General features: G+C 42.1%; 1 protein-coding gene across 1 annotated transcript in view; it reads left to right on the plus strand.

Annotated features, from left to right (window-relative positions):
• LOC147033684 (receptor-interacting serine/threonine-protein kinase 4-like) overlaps positions 1 to 9164 on the plus strand; it is a 64709-nt gene extending 55545 nt beyond the window's left edge. Inside the window, exon 11 of the mRNA XM_085871775.1 lies at positions 7298 to 9164. The gene's annotated coding sequence lies outside the window, so the exon portion shown is untranslated. The remainder of the gene's footprint in view (positions 1 to 7297) is intronic.

Here is a 9164-nt window from a genome sequence, read left to right on the forward strand (position 1 = left end):
AAGATGAAAAGGTTTTTGCCATTGCCAACTCTGGAACAACAAATGTAGAGTTGGCCATGAGAAAAGCATGGGCTTTGCAGGTTGAGACCAACAACATGAGCGATTGTCCTTGTGCCGTGTTGATGCTCATGGCAAAACTGAGGCAGACAAGGAAATGGAGCCTTCTAAATTGAAATGGCAAGTCAGAGGAGATGATTGGAATGTGTGGAATGAAGACCTCCTGTCCTGCTGCATGGCCAGTCAAGATTGTGGCTTCAATGACATGTGGCATAAGCTTCTCGACAGCCAAATGTGTTCCATTGCAGGGTGTTGGTGGGTCCAGATTCCTGAGAAGCAAAATGGTTGCACCAATCTTGAGCTCTAAATTATGAGGAGGCACATCTGGAGGTTCCAGAGAGTTAAGAAATTCTGTGGGGTCGTGGACTGCTTCATTTATGTCTGGTACAGTGTCAACTGACTTGTACATTTGCATTGTGCCAGGTAACTGTGTAAGAAGGCCTCTGTTTGTGGAATTGGTGGCATCATTTTTGGTGCTAAGATGGCTCTTTGGCAGAGCCACTTGTGGTCATGGAAATTATGTGCAACATTTGAAAATACTGCATCTTGTAGTTGTTGAAGTGTTGCATCTGTTTTCCCAATGTTGTTCATTGAGATAGTTCCATCTTGATTTGCATTTGCCATGGCTCCATTTCCCAGTTTGAGCAGGCTTGCAGAAAACTCCACAACAGATGAATCACCTGTTAGGAGCACTCACATGTTGGTCATTAGGCTGAGTCGCTGAATGTTGTTCCAAATGGATGAGGCTTTGAGGCAGGCATGCAGTTCATCAGCTTTGGTTCCATGTGGAATGACGGAAGTGTCTGTCGAAAATCCCCAGCTAATACCAGTCACTCCACCAATTCTTCTCTCATTGTTTCGAAGATCTTGCGTGATGTGCTCAAGAGCCTCTGAGGCAGCCATTGCACACTCATCCCAGACAATGAGACGGCACTCCTGCATGAGCTTTGCTTTGCCAGTGCCCCTGCCAATCTTACAGGTTGGTTCCTCCATACTTGCCACATTTAAAGGTAACTTGAAGACTGAGTGAGCTATTCTTCCTCCTGTCAACAATGTGGCAGCAATGCCTGATGATGACACAACAAAGACAATCATATTTCTTTGCCGGATTTTGGCCAAAATAATATTGAGAAGAAAAGTTTTGCCATTTCCACCGGGAGCATCCAGAAAGAATGTGCCACCACTCCCATTGAAAACTGCTTGTGTAACCTTATTGAAGGCTTCTCTTTGGTCTGGAACCAGATATGGCTCATTCTCCTGAATGTATTCAGCAAGGTGTTCCATGTTGTAGTTGGTCTCTCTCAAAACTTCATTTGTGAGGTCATTGTCATTGTATCATTGAGGGTCAGGAAGGCCAAACGTTTTGAGGTCAGAGCCACCCAATGCCTTGATCTTGTCTACACTGATAATTATCAGTTCCAAATTTAACCCTCGTCGTCTTCTCATTATAATGAGAGCTTGATTGAAGATGGCATCACTGGAATCTAGTTCCAAGTTAGGATTTTGAATTTGTGGGTGATGCAAAATGTCCTCTGCCAGATTCTCCTTGTGGTTGTCCCATAGTTGTTGAGGATTTGTCATTGCACATGTCTACAACATGATGGTAAAAAGGTTTCGTAGCATCCATTGTGATTGAGTTGCAGCTGCCTCCTCCAATGTGCTGTTCCAGTGTGTATCATCCTCCAGGAGTCCTCTCAGCTGGCAAGGCTGTTTGTAAGTTTCACAGATTGTGGCATCCACTGTTCGCAAGTCTTCAAAAGATGTTGGACCTTTGACCTCATCCAGAAGCAGTCTCAGGAAAAGCATTCAAAATCATGAGAATGGATATGGACAGTGTAAGCACCGCCAAGTGCATCATTGGCTTTGATGTCTGGCTGGTCTGGTACAGTTTGTCCTGCTCTGTGGCGAGCTCACTTCTTGCTGCCAACATGCTACATGTAGTACTTGGGTATCTGATGATTCAACAGTGTCTGAGCAAGTTCATTATCCTGGCAGCAGAGATTGAAGAATGCAGTGAGAGTTGTATTTTGTGGGGACTTGGGTGTGCTCACATACATTCACCTCAGTGAAGTACACTCTCTGGCCATTCTTCATATGTTCCACTGAAATGAACCACAGTGTGATGTCGCTCATGAATCAGGAAGTTCAGGATCCTAGAGATGGCTTCATCGCTGCTGATGTATCTTCCCATTTCATATTGCCGAACCTCATCTTGCACAGTACCATCCATTGTCAGGCCAAACACAACCATATCAGTTCCTTTGTTGACATACTTGCCCACATCTGTACTTGATGGTTTTGATATTGTGGCAGTACTCAACATTGATGTGTGCATTGAATAGCCATGTGAGGAGTGGACAATGTGGAACAATCCACCTATTGTCAACTTCACCTCACAACCACGAACTCTGATGGTTGTTGTGAATCCACCATCTTTATGGTTTTCTCTGACGATACAGTGGGTATCTATATTGTCCAATCTGTGTCTCTTTCAGAAGATATCATGGGAACCTTTTTGTGCATTTGTTATCTTTCATGCATGGTGAGTTTGGATTGATGCTTCCACAGGGACTATGCACCTTCTGTGTTTTGACAGTGCTGAACAGAAGTGGATCAATTATTGGGTCTGCAAGTTCAGTACTGATGAAATCATCTATTCTGTGCACATGAAGTTCATCTTGAAGCCAAGTCAGAATGTGGGCATGTGGCAGGCCACACTTTTGCCACTCAGTTGTATACATGTTGCACATAATGGCTCAAAAAATCTTTCCATTGGTGATGACCGTCATCAATGCCTTCATTTTTTGTTGGAATACTCTTGCCAGCAAATAATGGCGATGCTGTGGTTTTTGCCCTGGCATCAGTTCATTGACCACTTCCTCCAAAGTTGGAGTGCAGGTGAAGGTGATGAAGAGATCACAATTGCCAGAGTTTCGCACATATGTCATGGCATCCTGAGTGCACTTATGCATGCAGCAGGGACCACCTGTGAAAATGGAATGCAACATGACCAATTGGCCAACATTGGCAGCATTTCCATTATTGTTCATGGCATCCCTGAGATGAATGGCATACATGTCCACAACAAATTGGTGGAAGAGATCTTTGCAATGCAAGATGTGATTGAAATTACCAGCTCTCAGAATAATCCTGTCGGCATAAAAGTCCGTGGCAGAAATGTTCTTCTTGGCAGTCCTGTTGCTGGGTCTGTTTGTTGCAGTTTAATATCGTATCCATCGTCCTCCTGCCAGAAAATTGTTGGATACTGAAGTGCATCATATGATGGGTGTGTTATAGCAATTCTCCGGAGGGAGTTGTTTCTGAGTTGCAGTAAAAACAATGTCTCGATCGTCATGTTGTTCACCAGCTAGGATGACAGCCACTTCTGATGTAGAGGATGCATTGAAGCACCGCTCATGCTCCCCAGCTGGATTTTCGTCTGAATCGATGACGATTTTGTACTCTGGTAGTCTGCTGTCATCTCCTTCCTGGCACACTTGAGACTCTGAACACTGTGGTTTTCCTTGTGGAGCATATCTTGCAACTGCAGCACAACTTCCAGCTTGGTTTGAATGACATTGTTGCAGTGCTGTTCAGCCTGCTTTGTATTGTCACCAATGAAGTCGATCTGCAGGAATTTTGGCTCTTCATTTGATCATGGATGTAGACTGCCAATCTGATGATAAACCTGTCCCTGCATTTTTAATCTGGGCATGTCGCCAGATTCTCTGATCTCTTGTTGTACCAAAATATGTCATGTAGAAGCACGAGTTGTATCTTCTGATGGTAATTGAGAAATGACTTGCATTTTGAGTGTGGACTGTCAATAATGAATGAAGAGGTTCAGGAGGATCATAAATTTGATTTAGACTAAACTTGCCAGTATTACAGCACATCCCTGGAGCTTCTCCTGTCCATTTCATCACATCATTGTGCCTGCAAGTACTTGACATTGAGCCAATAGCAAATATTGGATCAGAAGCATAATCCAAGGCTGGATTGTAGGAGAATGTAGACTTTTCCTTTACCCTCCAGGGCTGTTTCCTGGATGTAGCCATTCTTGTTGCATTTGCCTCTCGTCGTCTTTCTTGCTCTTGAGGAGTTAGGGCTGCTCTGGATGCAGCTTTTGTAGTGGTATTTTCCTTTCGTTTTCTTTCTTTCTGTTGAGTTTTAGCTGCTCTCGATGCAGCTTTCGCAAGTTGTTTTTTGTCAAGTTTGCTTCTTGTACATTTTCTTCTTTTGGTGGGAGCCATCTTTTTTCAAAATAAAGGAGGGAGACAGAGGGAAGGGGAAAGCGAGGAAGTGGGGAGAAGAGCGACGCCTTACCACACGTTGCAATACACTCCGGGAGGGAGGGGGTGTGAGGGGGTGGAGAGAGAGAGAGAGATTGAGAGAGATTGAGAGAGATTGAGAGAGATTGAGAGAGATAGAGAGAGATAGAGAGAGAGAGATAGAGAGAGATAGAGAGAGATAGAGAGAGATAGAGAGAGATAGAGAGAGATAGAGATATATATATATATATATATATATATATATATATATATATATATATATATATATATATATATATATATATATATATATATATATATATATATATATATATGACATCGCTTCATGTCCTTGTTATTTTTGTAATTTGATCAAGTTTTTTTATTTAAATTTGCTTGTACTCCTGACAAACAAATTTGAGTAAGCTCCTTCATGAATGATAAACTTCATGTTTTTAAAATTAGGGTGTGTGGGACACTTCCCATTGTCTTCATTTGAAAACTTCTCCATTCAATAAAATGGACACAGGCCAACTGGAATGACATCTTCTCAATGGGTGGTGTGCTCCGTAATGCAACGCCACTTGCTGGCATGGCACCATACCTGATCAGCGGTTTTTGATTTGCATTGGACCTCATAATTGATCATGTGGATTGTTTCAGAGGGGAACTCAACACCAACAATGGTGGCCCATCACCCTACACACACACACACACACACACACACACACACACACACACACACACACGCACACACACACATACACACACACACACACACACACACACACACACACACACACACACACACACACACACACACACACACACACACACACACACACACTCTTTCCATTGTGCTTAATATCTGAATTCTGTCATAATTGGTTCCAATATTGCGAGACTTGTGTTTACAAGTGACCTTTGAACTCACCCATGATCATGTTACATTGCAGGATAAATATCAACTCGCAATCCACATGGCAAGGGCTCCACATGTCTCATCATTGTTCCAACACAGTGACGTCATTCAGTCACGTGTCTCGGCTGGCTCATTGTCCTGTCACTCGGTCACATGACTTTCCGGCTCGTCTCACAGCAACAATCGAATGCACTGATGGAGTCTGATCACAAAGTATGGCTTCATGTGGAATGCCGTTAAGCTGGGTGTCCTGTCTGCTAGTATGAGCATGTGGATGTGGACGATCCAATTAAATAGTGTGTCGAGTGGAGAAGGTGAATTATTCCTGTTACCCTGAACCAACGAGAAAATCCTGCCCGAATCAACTTCATTCGTCGGTGACAGTCAAGACAACCATGTTCCTCTCATTGGTGCTACTGTTTCCAGAAGAGGTGTTTAAGATCCGACAATTTTAATGTTGGTGTTTTTATCCTCCTATTTTGATCTTTCCTGGTCTGGATTCAAACCTGGAAATATCATGCACTGACCATGAGACACGTGCAATGTCCACACCTGTTGCACCCACCTCACCTCCTACTCCAGGTATGCCATGCATTTTGTGTCGATCATTGGTCGGTGATCTGTATTCCGATGACTCACCATTTCCCATCCAAAAGGTCTCGATTTCTGGCCCTGTCAAAGAGCAATGAAATTGTCCCTGTGGATGAGACTTCTAAACACCACAGATTGGACCATATTCTCTCCATTCCTCATTGGGATTTGACACCACATTCGAGGACAGGCCGAACAAGGAATGGTGTGAAAGGTTGATAAATGTTCATGGAGATCATGATGAACCCACTTGGTACCATGAACACCACTCTATCCTATAGAGATCATGATGAACCCACTTGGTACCACGAACACCACTCTACCCTACTGTGGGAACGTACATCGTGGGGGATTATGTCCTTTCCTTTAACTTTTCTGGTCTTGGGTTGGATTCCTGACTGCGACAAATGTAACCAAACCCTTCTGTGAAGACAGGGAGCTGCTCATAGAAGGATCGGCAATAAGCTGGATATCCTGCACACGAGCACGTCGGTTTTTTTTTATAGAAAATGGGGAATCATTCCCATTTGATCATTTGTCCCAACCACGAGGTGAAATGCAGAAAAATCAAATTAAATATGAATGTGATGAAGACCTGAAGTGAGTTAACTACATCTATAAATCATGTGAAATGGACAAACAGAATAAAAGTATGAAATTAAATATATTAATGAGGAAGGACATGCACCATTAAAGGGACAACTGGAGGTATGATGGACCATTTAGTACTAGCTTTTGGGGGTCTTTGATTCGCTGTTAAGCATCACATGATCATTTACCATCACCCTGAGGGCTCCAAGCGAAGCGAGCGAGACCTACCGGAGTCCACGAGTCGTGCCCGCTTGGACATCTTGGGAAACCTGCAGTTGCTATGGAGTGTGAGATCAAAACTAGACCTCATTGGGGCTTTCAGTTAACACTGAGCTTCTGCTGCAAGAGTTTGTAATGAAACATTCTTCTTTTTATCCAATCACGAGGATCTAAGAGACGTTTCTGGAAAACTCAAGATTTGTCCTCCATGATATTTATTCCATTTTTGTTTCACCTTCATTTGCATGTTTACCTGTCCCTGCAGTGTTTCTTTCCCTCTGATGACCTCAACCTCAGGACACATTGAGCCTTTATAATATATTTCAGACACGTTGATGTACAAAATGGAAATATGGACCCCTGTTACCCTTCCTCCATAAGTTACCCTTCCTTCCTCACTATTTGGTCTTCAACCTCCTTTCCTAACCTCTTATTTTGCCACTTTATGTGGTTCTTCTCAACGAAGATGCCGCACACACTTTGTGTACATACTTTGTAGATGAAACACTTTTAAGTAGATTTATCTGCTGGAAAAGTTCACTGTCACTTTCACTCCTGTTTGCACGAAATGAAAACTCATTCCCACATCATGTGACTTGAATGTTTTCCACAAAAATGTTCTTGAACACTATTTATTCGGTTGCAGAACTTTGTGGGGATCACAATGGGGGAAATCGATGCATCCACTGCATCGTCCATCCATCGCCCCCTCAAACACAACATCCATTCATCGACCTTTCCATCACATCCTCCATCCATGGCCCGTTCCGCCAGATCATCCGTCCATCAACCGCATCATCCGTCCACTGAACCGTGCAATGCATACCGAACCTTCCACCACATCTTCCATCCACTGACTTGTCTGTGGCATCACCTGTTCACCACATGATCCCTCCACTGCCCCGTCCATAACATCAGTGGCCGGCCAGTTTACCACACCATTGTCCACTGTATCATCCATCCATCTGTCCATCGACTCCTTCACTTGACCATCAACTCCTCCATGGGATCGTAAGTCCATACACTGGATAAGTGACACATCCACCGGACGATTGACCCACTCATCAGATGAGCGACCCACCCACAATATCGTCGACACATTCACCAAATTGTTGACTCATCCACTATCATTGCCCCATCCACCGTGTGATCAGCCTGTGCCATCAATCAATGGATCTTGTATGTAACAAACTTTGGGAGTTGTTTTTCGAGAGAAAAAAAACTTCACAGTTCTGTGACGTGCCACTCCCTGTCACTGATGGAGGGTCTCCTCCTTCTCCTCGGCCATGCTGGTTATGGTGCAGATTTGGTTATTCTGCATCCTAGGGGACCATTGAGTACTCATGGAACTCTTCACTCTCATTTCCGCCCTCCATACTCTTCTTTTGCCTTGTTCATTCCTCATTTCCCTCTCATCGTTTTCTCTAGTCTTCTCACCATCCAGATTAAGTGGTTGTTACACCACATGCAAATCGAAAAGCAGGGTTTATTAACATAATGCAAATTGGAACACGAACCTGCAGTTTAGCAGTACTCTGGCTCTGAATTTGGAAAATTTATGGAATCTCGGTCCGAATGTGCATAGAGAAGAGATAACTTTGTTTTTTTTTTTACTATCTCCTTGTCTGGCAGCCAAACAAAATTGAAAATCATTCCAAACAGGAAATATTGTTTTTAAGGATGCAATAAAGGACACAAACAGGCACAAATAACCAATTTCACATCTTAAATTAGGTGGTGTAAAAGACGGTGCATCAATGATGGTAAAACTTCCCAAAAAAATTTTCTCCAACCATTAAAACTTTAATTATTTTGTTGGAATTTAATTACTGTATATACCTGAACATAAATCGCCTTCATGGCACTTTCAAAAACCTTCCATTTACCAGTACTTGGACAAAATATGCACAAGAAAAAAAATGATGCCATTTTACGTCGTCTTGACCAATCAAATTTACCGCTTCACTCTACGTGTTGGGGAATATCGAGATTCAGACAAAATGGTGGCTCGTAGGAATGTAGATAGTGCTCGGAAACACAATAAGCATGGGTTGAAAAGACACTTCCCACGTCCTTTTTTTCTAAAAACTGCTCGGGTTAAGGTGTTCTATGAACTCTCTCGTGAGTTTAATATTTCTTTTCCCTTTTCATGATTTTGTTTATGTTTATAATTTCCTTTTTTTCTGCTCATAAATCTCAGCACCTTTTATAATAATTTGGTTATTTTGCTGTTCGGGTCTACGATATATATATATATATATATATATATATATATATATATATATATATATATATATATATATATATATATATATATGAACAAATAATTAAACTTTCATCCCATGAAACCAATAAACAAAACATCACACAAAGATATACAGAGATAATGCCTCTCCAATAATGATAAAGATAGAAATCCATGTTATGAAAATGGTATTTTTGTGTTTATGAATTCTTTTCCCCAATTATTTCTTTTAAAGATTCTCATTTTGAATAAAAAGTTAAGACTGAAA

Source organism: Eptatretus burgeri, chromosome 2, assembly GCF_056783735.1.
Source record: "Eptatretus burgeri isolate ZD-2024b chromosome 2, Ebu_testis_v1, whole genome shotgun sequence".
NCBI classification, from domain to species: domain Eukaryota; kingdom Metazoa; phylum Chordata; class Myxini; order Myxiniformes; family Myxinidae; genus Eptatretus; species Eptatretus burgeri.